Below are 17,360 nucleotides of genomic sequence, written 5' to 3'. Positions count from 1 at the left end.
AATGGGAGAAGCCAGAGTATCCATTCATCCATCCGTTGCTCGGTTGAGAAAGTGGGGTGGGAAAGGTAGATGAAGACGCGGTGGAAATAACGATTGAACTACTGGTTGCTCAGGAAAAAATAATAACTAATAATGCTATACTGAATATTATTCGACACATTAGTTACTTGAATTCTAACTTCCTATTTCATATCTTGCTGGCTTGGCGGCGTATGCTGCCGCCCGATACAATGGGAAGGCCGTTATCCACCCACCAATCCAGGCTGGATTCCGAAACCAGCAGGTGTGTGAGGGTGGGAGGTGCTAATGAAAGAGCACGCCGTTGTCGCCCTCACAGAGGTGGGCAACGTCACGACTGACGGTCTGGGCAGCATCTTTGGCAAGCGCTTTATTATTGTACTAAAAAAATAGTACATGGTACAAATAGTACAATTCTTGTTTCTGGAATGAGTATACCTGCGAGAAGCACAAAGCAACTGTGGATAGGCTACGATATTTAAAAACTGGCATTTGGCTCTACATGGCTGGGTTTAATGTACACAAGCTGCATTTGATATGTGTTTGTTTTATAATGCTAGGGTAACATAAATCTTCATCCGGACAAAAATAAATAAATAATAGAAGGCCCTAAAAATGTGACTTCCAGAGAAACACATAGCTTGACCATGGAATGAATTCGGTTTCATTAGTTCATTAATTCATATCAAAACATGAGGAAACACAAAAATAGTGATACAGAAACACTGACAATGAAAAATTACAATTCATTAAATGATACATGTGTGTGTGTGTGTGTTTTTTTTTTAGTTTCTTTTTTAGGAAGCAGTGCACCAAGGAAGGTGTAACATCACAATTTCTCACAACAGAACCGATGGTGGGCAGGATTCTCTTGGCAGCAATGTCCTGTTAGTAACACGTTTTTTTCGGAATCCTTCGTGAAGTTACAACACACGACTGGAATGGGAAAATAATGAACTAACAAATAACACTCTCCTGAAATGTTTATTCGTTCAGATACCTTTTGTGCCTAGCATGGTGCGCGAAGGCACACAGGCACAACTTTTGTACGAGGTATTCGTCATAAGCAACTTAAGAAGATGAGTTCATATGTGCCAATATATTTTTTATTTTTTTTTTCATTTTTTAAGACAAATATGACGACAAATTTTAACAAATGAAATATTGCTCACAGTGATAAATGCTGGTGTACGATGGCACATCATCGGTGTTTTAACTTCGAATCAACGTGTTGTTCCTCAGCGCGCAACAAACTAATAATAATACTTGGGGGTTTACGAGACAACTGAGATCATGAGCGACGCCACAGCGGTCGGTCTGTGGATTGCTTTTGCCCCCCTGAGGGTTCTTTAACGTGCGATGAAAGCTCATCACACGGCACCCCGTATTTAACGTCCCTCGCGGAAGACGGCGTGTCTAAGCAACTTGTACCCTGACACCAAGTTGCTGGCGTCCTCGGCCGGGTTCGAACCCGCGATCTTGGGATCAGAAGGCGAACGTGCTACCGACTAACGGTGGTAACAAACTGCTAACGGTGAAAATCTACAAACATATCGAAGCGCGTCTACTTTATATGCACTTAGTCTTATGTTTTCATTCGGTCAAATTACTCGTATGAGAATGCAAGTATGTGTGGACAGCACACTGCTAAACCAGCTAAAGTCAGCAGATTTGTTGGCCTTGGTCAACATTACGCGATATACTTAGGCTGAGACTGTGACAGAGAACATGTGTACTGGAACAACACGCGCTGCTCGAAGGACAACGACGGAAAACAAAGAGTATGATAAAGTAACGCTAATTCGCCCATAATAGCAATTAAAAGGACAGAGTCACATTGCAATCTGCAATCCTCTTTCCTTCCCTCTTCATCCTTTCATGTGAACTTTTTTGGAGTGGGGTAGGGTCCTGCACTCAACGTAGGGACACATCCCACAACATCATCATCATCATCCTCTAATCTATGTTGTTATTGTTGTTGTTGCCACGGCCACATCATATAGATAATATAGGAGTACCATAGCCCGTCACTTGTTGTTGCCTGGAGGTTGTTACTGTTCAGACTTGTCTGTGTTTCCGACCCTCATCAGCCGACCCTAGGAAACTGGTGCCCACAAACGGTAGCGTGAACAGTGGCGTAGCCAGACCTCCAATGTAGGGGGGGGGGGGGGGGGGGGCTCGATACAAAAACTCCCCCCCCCCCCAACTGATCCTGGATGCGACAACACACATATACTTGTACACACCGCAGAATGCGGTTGAAAAAAAAAGAACGAAAATAATTTATTTGGACGTTCACAATACGATTACATATATAGGCTGTCATGTCCAATGAGGTGGTGTCACGAGATTGTAAGTACTTTGAAAAGCTCATACTTTGAAAACCATTCACGTGTGCTGCTTGATAGCCGTCATGAACTGCAAGAACTTTCGCGATCGTCACACTGCCCCCCCCCCATATATTATAGTACCCCTAGCCCCCCCCCCCCCCCCCCGCCCCCCGTGGCTACGCCACTGAGCGTGAACGACCGATTTTACATCATTGAGGACAAACGAGAATACGGGTCTCTTACCCCTTCTCGGACGCTCCGAATTTCGTGCTGTCCTGCGTTCTCTTTATTCGTTTTCGTGCAGAGGGGGGGAAAGATCACGAGACGGAGCGTGATACCCATTTTTGCGTTTTGCGGTGCGTGAAGAGCGCGCTCGCGTACGAAACACCCAGTGTTGCTATAGACATTAGCTTATATTACGCTCTATCGTGCTATTCGAAGTGAGAGTAGCATAATAACAAGGTATCAATACACTAAAGACCAATAGACCCTTTTCATCGCATGCATAACCTAATTCGCACTGAAATGAACATACTCGTCCATGAGGTGAGCCAGCCGTGCTTATCTTGAATCGAGTGCCGACTGGGATCTTTTTTTCCTTTCTTTCTTTTTTTTTTCAGTTCCGCTCTTTGTATTCTTTATACTATGCGATGGTATTGGCACAATGTGTACAGCAGCTATATTCCTTGGTTCCTACACGCTTAAAAATGAACTTCACCGCATAGCACGCTCCTAGTCAACCATAATCTCGAATGATATCGTTATCTGCCCTGATTTGTTGAAAACAAATCAGGGGAGAGAATCATGTCATTCGAGATTATGGTTGGTTAGGAGCGTGCTATGCGGTTAAGTTCATTTTTAAGAGTGTAGGAATCGCGTACTTTACTCCGCAAATTACGCCCTCGACGAAGGAGCCTCAAAACACGAGTGTGTTCAGTTGAAGTCAAACAAATATTTTGATTTTTTTTTTCTTTTTCATGCTACTTCCGGTTCTTGCTAATTCGCTGTTCAGTGATTTCTCCTTGTTCGAATTTTGGTGCAGCTCTCCGGAGGGGGTAGCGACGTAAATAAATAATAGCCTATTATTTATTTACGTCGCTACCCCCTCCTATTATTAATAGGATAGAAGCGATCGACCAATGCAAATGTGCACAATGGGCACTGACTCGTCGACCGTTATGTTGTCCCAAGCTGGTGATGATATCCGATCTGAGCTCTTCGGCGAATTCCCATGAGCCTACCACGAAGAAATAGCACTTCATTTCGAGGAGGTTGGGCGAGATGGAACCCCTAAGTATATGTGTAACATATCCATCTCCAAAATAACCACCCCACAGCTGCATCACACCAACGCGAGAGGAGACGTTGGTCACACGAAATGCGCGAGCCTGCGAGCGGCCCCGTCGGTTCCAAGAAATAGGGAAAAGGACTCCTTCGAGGAACAATCTGGGAGCGACGTTGTGGTTGTCCCCTGCAGTCAACGTCCGATGTAGACAGTACTGTAAGTAAACCTGTAGTCTTGTCAACTTGTCAACACCCACTCATCCATCATCACCCATTCCGCGTACATCGAGCTACATATATACCATCGTTACATGTGCGTAAATTTTTGGTTGTCCCTGGTCGAGGAAATATCTCCAACAAACAGGCAAACGAGTCCATCGAAATTTCATAAACATCTAAAACGTCAGGAGCAGTTTTGAAGCCGAGAAATATTAGATGCCGCCTTCATATTGACCACCTTCCTCGAGCACGTACTTTGCGGAGCGAGGCATGTAATCTGATGGTACAATGAGACAGGACGCCAAGGAAAACCATCTTCTTTCTTCACGTGTGTATAGGCTTGCAGTTCGGGTTGGGGATGGGTAGATAATTCGCAAAAAAAAGGGCGGGAAGGAAGATGACGGTTCCTCCGATAGCACATTTATCGCCAAACAACGAGTCATCAACAACGTTCCTGAAGAGAGAGCAATAAAGCACCGCCTTCGGGTCATGAAGAAAATCGTTTCTGGGAAAATCCCCGTTGTTGTTTCTCGAAAGCTTTCGGCGAATTCTGCCCGCTCACCTTAAACGGCTTTCGTGAACGAAAGAAACTACTTTGTACGAATATTTCACGCTGCCGTTGCATACCCCTACAACAAAACCGTTGCATACCCGCTCGTCGTTCAGTGACGTACGCCAAAGTAATGAATAAAACGCGATTACTTATGAACATGAGAGAACTGAAGTTCTGAGGCATGGAACAACATAGAAAGGACAAATACATATAGAGCCTCAAATTGCCTAAGAAATTAACGATGAAAGATGAAAGGTAGAACCCTGGACCGGTAATCCAGAAGATGTGGGTTCGAGTCCTACAGCTGGCTAACCTTTTCAGTGATTTTCATCTTTCAGCGATTACTTAGCTATACGGAGATCAATCCAAAATAAGGGCTACCTTCAACAACCGTCATTTGCACTAAGCATTTCCAGTTGTTTTAGAGCTGTACAGAAACGCATCAAAACGAGCTTGAAGAAGCAAAGCTCCTCATCAGATGCAATTCCGTGGTAGCGCCGCGAAGCAACTGTGGCTATGAGCGACCTACAGACGTGGACAGATGGACAGAAGGAAGGTCTGCCGGAAAACCGATACGGGGAGTCGAACTCGCGTCACCTCCCAGTCTCTGGGTGGAAAGCGGTCATCCTAACCACTATGCCACGGGAGCTGTGGTAAGCTCACTTCCAATAAGGGAATGTATTTAAGGAAATAATTGCGCCGCTATATGTGCCATTATAGAGCATAGACATGACAAATAAAGTGCCAACATAACAGTTGGATGATACGGTTGGATCCGTGTCACTTGACGGTTTTTCTCAAACAGTGAAAGTAGTCGTTAAATTAATGTACGGCGAAATAATGATAAGCACAAAAAAGTAGGAGCAATTTGACGCGTTTTCTGTCCTAACAAAGGCGAGCTTCATTGAGCCACGCCACCTTAATCGCGCCGGTAACATCTCATTACGGCCCGAGTCTCATTACGGCCGAAGTCTCATTACGGCCGAAAGTCTCATTACGGCCGAAAATCCTTTAATCCCCAAGTGTCTCGTTACGGCCAAAGTCTCAATACGGCCGAAGGTAGTCTCATTACGGCCGAAGATGTCTCATAACGGCCAAAAAGAAAAAAGAAGCATCCACCATAGTAGCTATGTATATACTGTGTTTTATGCTTCCCAAAATGTGTCCGAGGCGGTGTGCCCCCACGGCTTGTGTCACACACAATGGTTCATGCACACAATATTGCGACAGTGTTTCATGCATCCCTCGTGAAAAATGTTTTTATTGTCATATGTGTCACACGATATTTGTATGTATTACGCCATTTTCTCTCAGTATTCAAGCAACATCCTACTCGTTGGTTCTGTGAGCAAACTGTGTGTGTGTGTGTGTTCTGAAAAGTACTCCACAAGGGAGCCCACTGGGAGCTCCAGGAGTCACATGACCTATGACCATGATCTTCTCCCCCACTAGCTGCCTTCTACAATTTACGTCCACCTGAAATTTACAAAAAAGTACATAAGCCACTGAACAAAATGACATATGCTCTTGTTTGATGATGACTATAAGACATATGCTGTCAAGCAGACTTTTTTTTCATATATTCAAAACATATTCAAGAATTATGGACAACAATGACAATTACATCATAATAATGCAGCTGCATAGCCAGGAAACTATTTCAGGAGGTGTTTTATGAGGCTTGACATGGGGTGGAGGAGTCCCCCTCGTCAGTGCTTTATCCAGACCCCCCTAAATTTTTTGCAATTTCGCGATTTCAGCTTCAGATACGTCTTTAATGATATGTTAAGCTGTAATGACGTAACTATTCCAACAATTTTTTCCAACACCCTTCTCCTGCTTGGGATTCTGGATAAACCACTGCCCCTTGTTCATTTTCCTGGGGCACTACATTAGAGCTTATGCCACGGCACTGATGTCACAATGTTAAAAGTGTGTGTCACTCTGTGCATTCGGAATTCCTCTAAGCTACAATATGTAAATTCAGAATATCCGAAGGGTAAACATCAGATGTTACCTGCAGGCTTCATGCTGAAACGCGTGTACGCAAAACACTTCCGCCGTGGTGGGCGACGCCATAAGTGTAATCATACACGCAAGACAATTGCGGGCACATGGAGTAGTGGCAGCAACCTGAAAACGATACATTTTCTTGTTATATATGAGTAATCAAAAATATACATTCTCACATGTTTCGTTTTGTCGTTTGTAGGAAGCGCTAGTAAGGGAACAGCATTTGGTTGGTCACATGCAAGCCACAATGCGAGAGGTGCCGATATTTCGATTACGCGATCAAAAATTAAAAGTCTAGAACCATGCACACTTCCCCATGCAACTACTTCCCCAGCATCGTGAGTCATGACACCACGTATTCACGTATAGTGTAATGTGAAATGATATGCAGGAATGAAAAAGATGCCAACATACCTGTAATCCAGTGTCCCGTAAGTTTGATTCGATTTTCTGGCAGCTACCATGAAGAGCAAATGTACGATTCACAAGTTTCGTTTCGCCATTTTCATTGCTGTTAATTTCGCAAGATCCCACGTGACCTCCTTTGGATCAGTGAAAAGTGAAAATTACTCGCGTCGTGAACATATATGTTCATCTCAGCGCAAATCACGTTTTGCATGCTATAGCAGGAAGGGGGATCAATACTCTTCCTTTCGTGTTTTGATATCCTGTTGTTTTGCTACTCTCACTTCGGAGTTCGGATGGTGTCTAGCAACCTTGGGTACCTCGTTTCTTGTGTGAGCAAGTGGTTGCTGTTTACGACGTGTTCATATATCGATTTGTAGCGCTGTAATGTGCAAATTAGCGGACTTTATAGCAGCTCTCTATTTTCCGTCGTTGTCTTTCGAGCAGCGCCTGTTGTTGCGGTAAAAATCGAGTTGAATGAATCGCCACAGCCCCAACGTATATCGCGCAGTATTGACCAAGACCAAGTCAAGCAGGAATTCTGGTGAGTAAAGCTTTCGTAGATTGTCTGTCTTAGTAGTGTGCTGTCCACACATAGTTCGATTCTCATACGAGTAATTTGAATTAATCAAAACAGCCGAAGTGCCTGTAATAGATGTAACTCGGTATTCGTTCGTAGGTTTGCGCCGTTTCTAGTTTGTTGCGTGTTTAGGGACAACAAATTTATTCGAAGACGATAAGATACCGATAATGAATCACCGTACGGCAGAATTTACTCGTATCATTGTGAGCCATATTTAATTTGTTAAAATTCGTCGTCGTATTTCTTCAAAAATAAAAGCGCAAGTCGGCGTACTCTAATTGATCTCCTTGAACTGCTTACGTCGAACGTCTGCAAATGTTGTACTTATGTGCTTTCGCGCACAATACTAGGCACAAAAGCATATCTGATTAGAATAGATACTTCAAGAGGAAGTCATTCAAATACACTGTTATTTATAGCTGGTTTTCCATTCCAGGCATGGTATGTGGCTGCACGGAGGATTCCGAAAAAGAAAAACAACAACATGGCTAATAGGATGTTGCTGCCCAGGGAGTCCTGGCGAAGAGGTGAGCTGTTAAGATCATCATAAGGTTCTGTTGTGAAGTGAGAAATTTTGTAGTAGTGCACGAATGTTAATTCGTGCACTACTTTTATAACAAAGAAACCAGAAATGGAAAGTTATGCATGCATCATTTCATGAATTGTAATGTATTACTATTTGATATTCACATGTTTCCATTGAGGGAATGAACTACTGAACCTATATTCATATCATGGTCATGCTCTGTGTTTACCTGGAAGTCACATTTTTAAGGCTTGTCATTCTTTTGTCTAGATGAAGATTTATGTTAACCTTGTATGAAATAACAGACACGTATCAACACGTGTGCAGCTTGCAGCATATTAAAACCAGCCATGTAGAGACAAATGCTTGTTTTTTTTAATATTCTAGCCTATTCATGGTTGCTCTTCGCTTCTTGCAGGTTTACTCATTCCAGAAGCAAGAATTGTATCATTGTAAGGCGAATGGAAATAAACTGACATCGACTGAGATAGGTGTTCTGTCATGGCCAGTGACTGTAGGATGGCTCCAAAAGCGTCACAACAAAGCCAATATTCATCTAGCTCTCTACAAGTAGCTAACTCCACATAGTAGCCTGCTTCACAGCAACATCAACACTACCTTGTGGGAGTACACATTACACAATATGTTGCATTGTGCTGTGGTATGATAACATACCATTTGTCGCGCAATATGTATATATAAATATGATAAGGGACCTAAGGGCACAGTGCATAGCTTATACCCTGCTGAATATATATCCATACCTGGCTGCGACATTGCATATCAATGCAGGTTACAATACACATTTTCACATTTGGCCGTTATGAGACATCTTCGGCCGTAATGAGACTGCCTTCGGCCGTATTGAGACTTTGGCCGTAATGAGACACTTGGGGATTAAAGGATTATCGGCCGTATTGAGACTTTCGGCCGTATTGAGACATCGGCCGTAATGAGACTTCGGCCGTAATGAGATACAATCCTTCCAAGACACTTCCTTCTTTTCTTCTTTTCCTTTCCTTTCCCCCTTTTCTCCTTCTTCTTCCCTTTTCTTTCCTTTCCTTCTATTTCTTTTCTTCTTTTTCTTTACTTTTCTTCCCCCTTTTTCTTTTTTTTTTCTTTTGAATAGCAAGCCGACCTCCGTCTGGCTGACCTTTCCTTTCTTTTTTCATAGTAAACATATCCCCCCAAGACACTTTTTGCGAGGCAAAACGAGACAGAACGTTAATCTGCAGCAAGCAAATGGGAGCTCGTTGACATTTTTCCTTCTCAAATTTGTTATATGACGGATTTTTAGACAATCCAAATGAACAGACGCCTAGACACGTGCGTTGAAAAACCCTCCTGCCAGCCAGTGAAACATCTGCCAGGCGGGCGGGTGACCCTTTTTGTTCTACAACACCGCCTGGAATATCCAAATATATAACGGACCTCTCGCGGCAGAAGGTCAGCGGGGGTGGGTAATTGAAAGGACCCTCGCAGGACACAAGCCGATGAATCAGACGAATTTAATTAACGACTGGTGCGAGCTGATGAACTTGAATACGTATGACTCCGTTCTGACCTAACTATATAGTGTCGAACCAAAAATTTTATTCGTTGGGTTCTGTCTCCAGGGCGACGTCTGTACCGGTTCAAAACGGTTCGCGGAAACAGTGACCGGTTCGTTGTATAAAATATGCGCGATGAAACTGTAGGTACAATCTAAAAATCTTGTGGCGTATCAATGGCAATGCTTTTTCGTTTTCACTTTTTATTTATAGTTTCTGGGGCGAACATAATGTAATAGAAAGAAGCCACAAATGTCAACTATTAGGTCAGCCTCTTTGAGGAGACAGCATGTATTCTAGTCCGGAAAACGCTCGTATTAGGAGGGCATACCGGCTCTCCATCCCACACTCTTAAAAATGAGGTGGTGGTGGTGGTGGTGGTGATGGCGATAGGGCTTAAAAATGAACTTCACCGCAGAGCACGCTCTTAGCCAATCATCATCTCGAATGATGTCGTTATCTGCCCTGATTTGTTGAAAACGGGAGGCGTACGCCTTTTCTGTGACAATTATGAACAGCATAAGTGTCACAAAAAAGGCGTACTCCTCCCGTTTTCAACAAATCAGGGCAGATAACGATAACATTTGAGATGATGGTTGGCTAAGCGCGTGCTACGCGGTGAAGTTCATTTTGAAGAGTGCAATGCATTTCCTATGGAACATGTTTTATCCTTCTTCTCTGTAACCAGCGCGCAGATTTTAACGCGGGTGGTTTCGTTATAAAGAGGAAGACGAAGGAAACTACGAGAGGTCAAAGTACCCTAGGTAGGCAATTTAAATGTTCTTTGAACCTGTAACCAGCCACAGTATTGAAAAGTCTTCTCCGGTTGTCCCTCCAAGCGGACCCAGAAATAAAACTCGAGAACTGGGCGCCTCATCACGGTAAGAGTTCATAAATATATCGAATACAGCTTCATCAAAACACCCGTTGCGCACCTCTGATAGCGACTGAGGAGCATAAAATATGGTATTTATCTGCAGCACGCCCACTGAAACGAGGAAAATATATAAATAAGAAGCATGACTTGATCTGGCGAAATGCATGCTGAAATGCCACGATATCACAACGTTCAAAATCTCAGCTTCTGTTGTCCCCATCGTTTTGTGTGTTCCTCAACCTCAAGGAAATGTTTCTACAGTACAGCTCGCTCGCACCATTCTAGTTCCGCATACTAAAATCCCAAATTGCAATATCAAGGCTTATACCTGCGAGGTCTTAGAATGACCGTGTTTCAAAACAGGATATCACTGCTTGGCCTGTTTTTGATGTCCGTGTTTGGGGTCCCCCATTGGCGCCGACTGCGTACTTCCCCAGGGGGGGCCACGCCCCCTCCGAGACGTTTACCCATCCGACACTCAAGATGAACGCTACGAGGTTTATCCCGAAAATTGATTCACGCATGATTTACGCGAATGAGCATGACAATATGGTGACAATATTTGCGGGGGCCCTCAAGCGCCGGCCAGACCAACCTTTCGGTAAACGAACATCTCGGTACATGGACATCTCGGTACACGGGCATCTCAGTACAAGCCACGTGTAAGGTGCGGCGCGCATGTATTGCGCGTCGAATTTTTACACGAGGGTTAAAACCTGTGCGAAACGAATGAGCTGACGAATTTTTGCAACAAACACAAATGCTATTTGAGGGGCTGAAAAGATCCAAGCTCATTTTTGCTTACGACCCACCAAATGCTACGAATACGAGGGAGCAAAGGGAACAAAATGGACAATCAGTTATGTACATAACTAAATTTCAATCAATCGTATTAATGATCTAGCACGGCTAACATTTATGCGTCTCTGCTTTTTCCTTCTTTTCTGTGGTAGGTCGAAACAATGCGGAACCACATTAGGGTTAACGAGGTCCGGGGCCCACAGATAGGCGTGACCGAAGCTTCATTGGACCCAAGATTCATCACGTATACATCACCTCGTTGTCTTTCGTACTCCTAGCGCTGGTCATAGAGCATTAATTAATTTACTGCAGACTTTGCCGGAACCTCAGCGGCTACTAGACAACTAAGACAAGAAAACTGAGGAGGGGCAAGGCTATATAGTGACGTGAAACACAAAGGACAAACACAATGTCCTGACACATGTACTAACCGGCCCCTTATATTTCGTTACATGACTATATGCCCGATTGAATATAGAGTCTTTGGAAATAATTAGGAGGCGCTTCTTTCTGGGCCCGCATGCCTCAGTCTCGAATTTACGTTGTCGCAAAAATTCCAATGCCTCCTTGCCAGCTGGGCATTGTCTGTTAATTTATTATCACGCAGACTGGAACTTCTAAGAGCGACGAACTGGCGTGCGAAAACTTTCCCAAAGCGACAGTCCTTGTACCGAGATGTCCGTTCCAGAATGTCCTGTACCGAAGTGTCCTAGACCACGGTCAGATGTCCTCGTTATTTCTGACCTCACCTCAATTTTCGCCCCAAATACTCCTTACCTCAAGATTTTCCTGGAAAGTTTTCCTCACCTCACCCTTTTCGGGAAATATTTTCCTCGTTCCACCTCACCTCAACCTGTTGTATATTCCTCACCTCACCTATACTTCTTTTGATGTAATTTTCCTTGGGTGGCAATCATAAGACCGAAACTCATAAGGCTGAATTATCAAAAGGCTGAAAAATCAAAACACTGAAAATTCAGAAATCCAAACTATCAGAAGGCCGAAAGGTCAGAAAACAGAATTATCGAAAGGCCGAAAAATAAGGAACCCAAGATACGAAAACGGTTATCCCAACTGCGATAAAAAATGAGCTCCACAAATTAAGTAGGATGTTGGGAATTAATACAGCAAATAAATCATTTCGCCGAACTTCGCGTTAATAACGTACTTTCGATCACCTTGGGGGAAAAACAAAAAGGAAAAGTAGACATATGAACCCCTGTGTTATTGCATCTGTTTATTGTACACGATGGCAATCACGTTCGGGTCACCAAATGTAGAGTAACACCATCTCTACAATTCATTCAGTGGGTGGTACAAGGCATTCACTGGCATTTACCCACCAGGCACTTTCTTTTTGTAGTAAACATGTTATTCATTATTGCTTGTGTTGTTGTTTTCCTCTAGCCAGTCTATTTCCGAGCACCAAATGCTATGTATTCAAACTAGAATTTGATTTCTGATACAAGAGTCATAAATATATTTTTTTAAATCAAAAGAACAATCCCCTTCAGTGGTCATAGGGTGCTTACCCTAGGTCTTTTCTCTTTGGCCTTCTTATTTTGGACCTTCTGATTGTTCAGTGTTCTGATTTTCGCACTCTTGGCTTCCGGCCTTCTGAAAGTTCGGCGTTCTGATTTTCAGCCTCTTGGTAGGCTTCCATTTTCCTCACCTCACCACATCCCGTTTTGAAAGCTCACCTCATCTAAACTTTTCTTTCAAATGTTTTTCTTAGCTTTCTGAGTTCTTCTCAAAAGTTTTCACCTCAACTTCTCAAATCTTTGAAAGGTTTCTCTCATCCTACTGTTCTTCACGTCTGCTTTCTACAAACGTTTCGGCACTTCGCCTGTGCCGTTTCTCTGAAAGCGTTCCCACAAGAACATACAGGGTGTCCCAGCTAAGTGTATACAGATTTTTTTTAAAATATACATAACACTTTTTCCAAGATGAAATCAATTGCAATATAGCATATGCTGAAGGGCACTCCCTAGGAGGACATTAGCAAAGTCCAAAGGCAATGTCTTAATTAACTTTCATTAATTAACTTGTTAATTATAAAAGCTACAAAGTTGTCCCAATGAGAACATCCGTTCCTTTCGGTCACCTGATATCGTAGCCGTTTCCAGAACAAAAATCCGTTCCATAGATCGCCCGCAAAAAATTCGTGAAGGAACGCCACTTTTTTCTTTATTTTGTTCATTGCGCTTCTTAGAAGACGCGTCTTTCCTTCATCCCCAATGTGAGAGGGAGAAAGAGCACGCTATCGCCTCTCGCGTCCTGGAAAAAGATTAAAAGGAAACAAAACATGCAACCCAAGATAAGGCCAGTTCCGATACAGTCACCCGATACATTTGTTTTTGTTTTGTTTCCGCAAGTTAAAGCTCATCTTCGACGCGTGAGGCGGCACTGTGCTCCTTCCCCCTCTCACTTTGGGGATGAAGGAAATACGCGTCTGTGAAGATGCGCAATGAACAAAATAAAGAAAAAAATGGCGTTCCTTCACTAATTTTTTGCGGGCGATCTATGGAACGGATTTTTGTTCTGGAAACGGCTACGATATCAGGTGACCGAAAGGAACGGATGTTCTCATTGGGACAACTTTGTAGCTTTTATAATTAACAAGTTAATTAATGAAAGTTAATTAAGACATTGCGTTTTGACTTTGCTAATGCCCTCCTAGGGAGTACCCTTCAGCATATGCTATATTGCAATTGATTTCATCTTGGAAAAAGTGTTATATATATTTTTTAAAAATCTGTATACACTTAGCTGGGACACCCTGTATGTTTGCCCTTGTTTTGGAGGAAGAGGGAAGTACTATCCTAATGAACTTGTCTGTCTCGATAGTTCCGACTGCCGAGTCGCGACAGAAGGCACAAGTAATCTCATTAGTCCAACGAGCGGAAGCTTGACACCCAACGAGGTGACAAAAACTGACCAGCCCCAGCAGGAAAAAAAGAAGAAGAAAGTGAGAGAGAAAGAAAACGGGAACAGCTTTCATCAAGCCCATATTACGACACAACAACAGGATATTATTTTCTACATGTTTTTGAGCGGTAATTTGGTTCATTTGTGCGCTGTAGCTTCAGCTTAGTAATGATATTGAAACGAACTAACAGGGGCATCCAGGTGTATATACTGAGATCCTTCCTTGCTTCGGAGCCATGCATTTTACGTGAATGATTTTATTCGCTTGATTCCCATGTATTTACTTCCGTTTGAAACACACAAAAAAGAGGAAAGTTGAACATCATCAGTTCATCGTCAAGTACAAAGTGTTGAGAGATTTACTTAAACCAAGCCTTTCAGCTTATATTTCTGAATGATGACCTGCATACAACTATTCAGAATTATCTACATTACCCAAGCCAGCCACTTGAGTTACTCGTGGGATAGAGAATGACTCCCTAGTGGGCAGCACAGAGTTGCAGTGTTAAAGAAAATGGTGGCTACGAACGGACACTCGTCCTAAACGACGCCGTTAGACACCCAGACTGGCGCCCAGTCTGGGCGCCCGTGTTCTACACGGGCTCCAGATTGCACTGCACGGACGTTTATCGCCGTTACGACTGCTTCTGGCGCTTTCTGTAAGAGGCGCTGCCTTCCTAGTTTATTTTTCTGCGCGTTGCACACTGATAAAAAAAAAGTTTCTGAAGTGCGAACGTGCTTTACTTGGCGTATCTATGAGATTTGGTCCTTCAAACGTCCTTCAAAGTATCTTTTATGGGGGCAAAAGAACAAACTGTGAAAGGTGACACCACCCTTGCCCATTTCCGGGATAACGATGAACTGGGTGATGGGTGAACGATGAACTGGGTGAACGATGATAAGCGATGAACTGGGGAGGATATGTGGGAGAGCACTGAAATCGGAAAATTGTGGCAATAAGCGAAGATGTGGCAAAAAACAAGGTTTCTGGAACATGTTTTCAGAAGAGATGCTGGCGTGCTCTAGGGAGTGTCCTCTGCCGGACGTTATAGGGCTTGTTTTCCGTTAAGTTTAGCAGGGGTTTTCGATTCATTTATTTGTGTTGCGGGAAGACCAACACCCTGAACCCATTGCTAAAAAAAAGGGGGGGGGGGATACAAGTGCAGTCCTGCTGCTGCAGAAAGTGCCGTGCTCAACCTCAATTCACGAAACGTTCAACCCACACAGTGCCACAAGACTGGTTTCGGTATTTTTTTGGTGGGCGTCGCCATTCTACGAGTCGGCTTCTCCTCATTATCAGAACGGCTTTGGTGAGGCAAGGCAGGCTGCCATGGCCCCATTAATCTAACCAAACTTCACTAACCTAACCTGAGACGTCATCGACTTCTTTACTTTAGTGATAAGTCAGATTAGCTTGATGGGACCATGACAGCTTCCCTTGCCCCTACAAACCAGATGGCGAAGAAATCAGCAAAAATCACTTGCCCGCAATACACGGAAGTGTTAGGTGAAGCCATCTTTTTATGGTGACTCTTACCAAAAGAATGCCCAAGATTGCAACATTGATCCGGCAGTGAGAACAGCTAATACTATGACGGCATGTGGCAGCTCTATAACACAATCAAAGTATACAGAACACAACGAACTCCTATTTACTCATAATTTGCAATTTAAGAGCCAACCAACCTCTCCCTGAACGATTTTCATGCTCAGTTTCTGTGTGACCCATAAGCTTTTTGTGTGTGCTGGGCTTTTCTCGACATTCACTAAATTTCAGATCCCTGCTGGAAGTAAAATGCATGATCTCAATGAATTCTTCCCGCAGTTCCAACGAGATTCAATGTGAAATAAGACGGCCAATTCGTTCAAGACCACCAATGACCAAGCGTACAAGTGGAGTATTTCTCACTGAGGGAATTAGGGGTCTTGCAGGGAAGCTGCCTTCCTGGTTGAAGCTATTGTTCTTGCAATCCGTGCAACGTTGCACTGCACGGAAGTGGAAGCCTTTCCGCCAGTCAACAGCGGATTATGTGTTATGAAACGTTCAAGCATGGAGGAAGGAAAGAGGAGGGGCCCTATTGTGCAGAGAAGTGAAGCCGAAATTGGGGGGCCACTCCAGTGACATCACCACTTGCTTTCTGGTTTCAGTCAATTACATGGAGAAGTGTTTGGGTGGCGCGCCAAAGTGGGGACCCCAAAGTGGCGTGTGCAAACAGACCTCATTGGGCTATTAAGGTAACGTGATCCCCGCATGGGTCCAAAGAAGCTACAACTCACCTCCTATCCTTACGTCACTTGCCCCACGCTTCTCTCTTCTGTCGAAAAGTCGTTGGGGAGGATCCTTTACTTCTTTCCTCCGTGGGCCCGACTGTGAGGATGACTATTGCTTCGTTTTCGCATTCTCGTTCTTTGTATGCTTTTACCAGGCCTCCTCAGGTATCCGCAGTCGTGGCAGTAGAATATGTACCACTGCGCCCAGTCACCAGATTGCAAGCCCATTGGCCGAGAGTGTGCGAGTGCTTCAATTTGTCAACAATGTTGGCAATGTTCACAATATGACACCTAACCTAACCTCAGTCACGACAGGTGCACAGTCAATGTCAACCCTTTCGACACATGTAGTACATATTCACCTGGCCTAACCTAACCTCAGTCACGACAGGTGCACAGTCAATGTCAACCTTCTCGACACATGGAATACATATTCACCTGGCCTATCCTAACCTCAGTCATGACAAATGCAGTCTACATCAACCCTCTTGACACATGGAATACGTATTCACCTGGCCTATCCTAACCTCAGTCATGACGAATGCAGTCTACGTCAACCCTCTTGACACATGGAATACGTATTCACCTGGCCTATCCTGACCTCAGTCATGACGAATGCAGTCTACGTCAACCCTCTTGACACATGGAATACGTATTCACCTGGCCTATCCTAACCTCAGTCATGACGAATGCAGTCTACGTCAACCCTCTTGACACATGGAATACGTATTCACCTGGCCTATCCTGACCTCAGTCATGACGAATGCAGTCTACGTCAACCCTCTTGACACATGGAATACGTATTCACCTGGCCTATCCTAACCTCAGTCATGACGAATGCAGTCTACCTCGACCCTCTTGACACATGGAATACGTATTCACCTGGCCTATCCTAACCTCAGTCATGACGAATGCAGTCTACACCAACCCTCTCGACATCAGTGTTGCGGATTTAAATCCGGGGATTTGATTTAAATCTATCAAACGGCTCGTGGATTTGAT

General features: G+C 43.8%; 2 long non-coding RNA genes across 2 annotated transcripts; one reads left to right on the top strand and one right to left on the bottom strand.

Moving 5' to 3' along the window:
* Positions 1 to 5,543: 5,543 nt before the first annotated feature.
* Positions 5,544 to 6,918, bottom strand: LOC135395377 (uncharacterized). The gene is made up of 3 exons (XR_010423048.1): positions 6,832 to 6,918; positions 6,422 to 6,537; positions 5,544 to 5,880 (listed from the first exon to the last, which is right to left on the bottom strand). It is a non-coding gene; the product is annotated as an uncharacterized LOC135395377 (long non-coding RNA).
* Positions 6,919 to 7,276: 358 nt separating this feature from the next.
* On the top strand, positions 7,277 to 8,511 carry LOC135395376 (uncharacterized). Its single transcript, XR_010423047.1, has 3 exons — positions 7,277 to 7,366; positions 7,842 to 7,932; positions 8,350 to 8,511. It is a non-coding gene; the product is annotated as an uncharacterized LOC135395376 (long non-coding RNA).
* Positions 8,512 to 17,360: the final 8,849 nt, after the last annotated feature.

This window comes from Ornithodoros turicata, chromosome 5 (genome assembly GCF_037126465.1).
Source record: "Ornithodoros turicata isolate Travis chromosome 5, ASM3712646v1, whole genome shotgun sequence".
Taxonomy (NCBI): domain Eukaryota; kingdom Metazoa; phylum Arthropoda; class Arachnida; order Ixodida; family Argasidae; genus Ornithodoros; species Ornithodoros turicata.
This window is presented reverse-complemented; position numbering and strand designations above follow the sequence as displayed.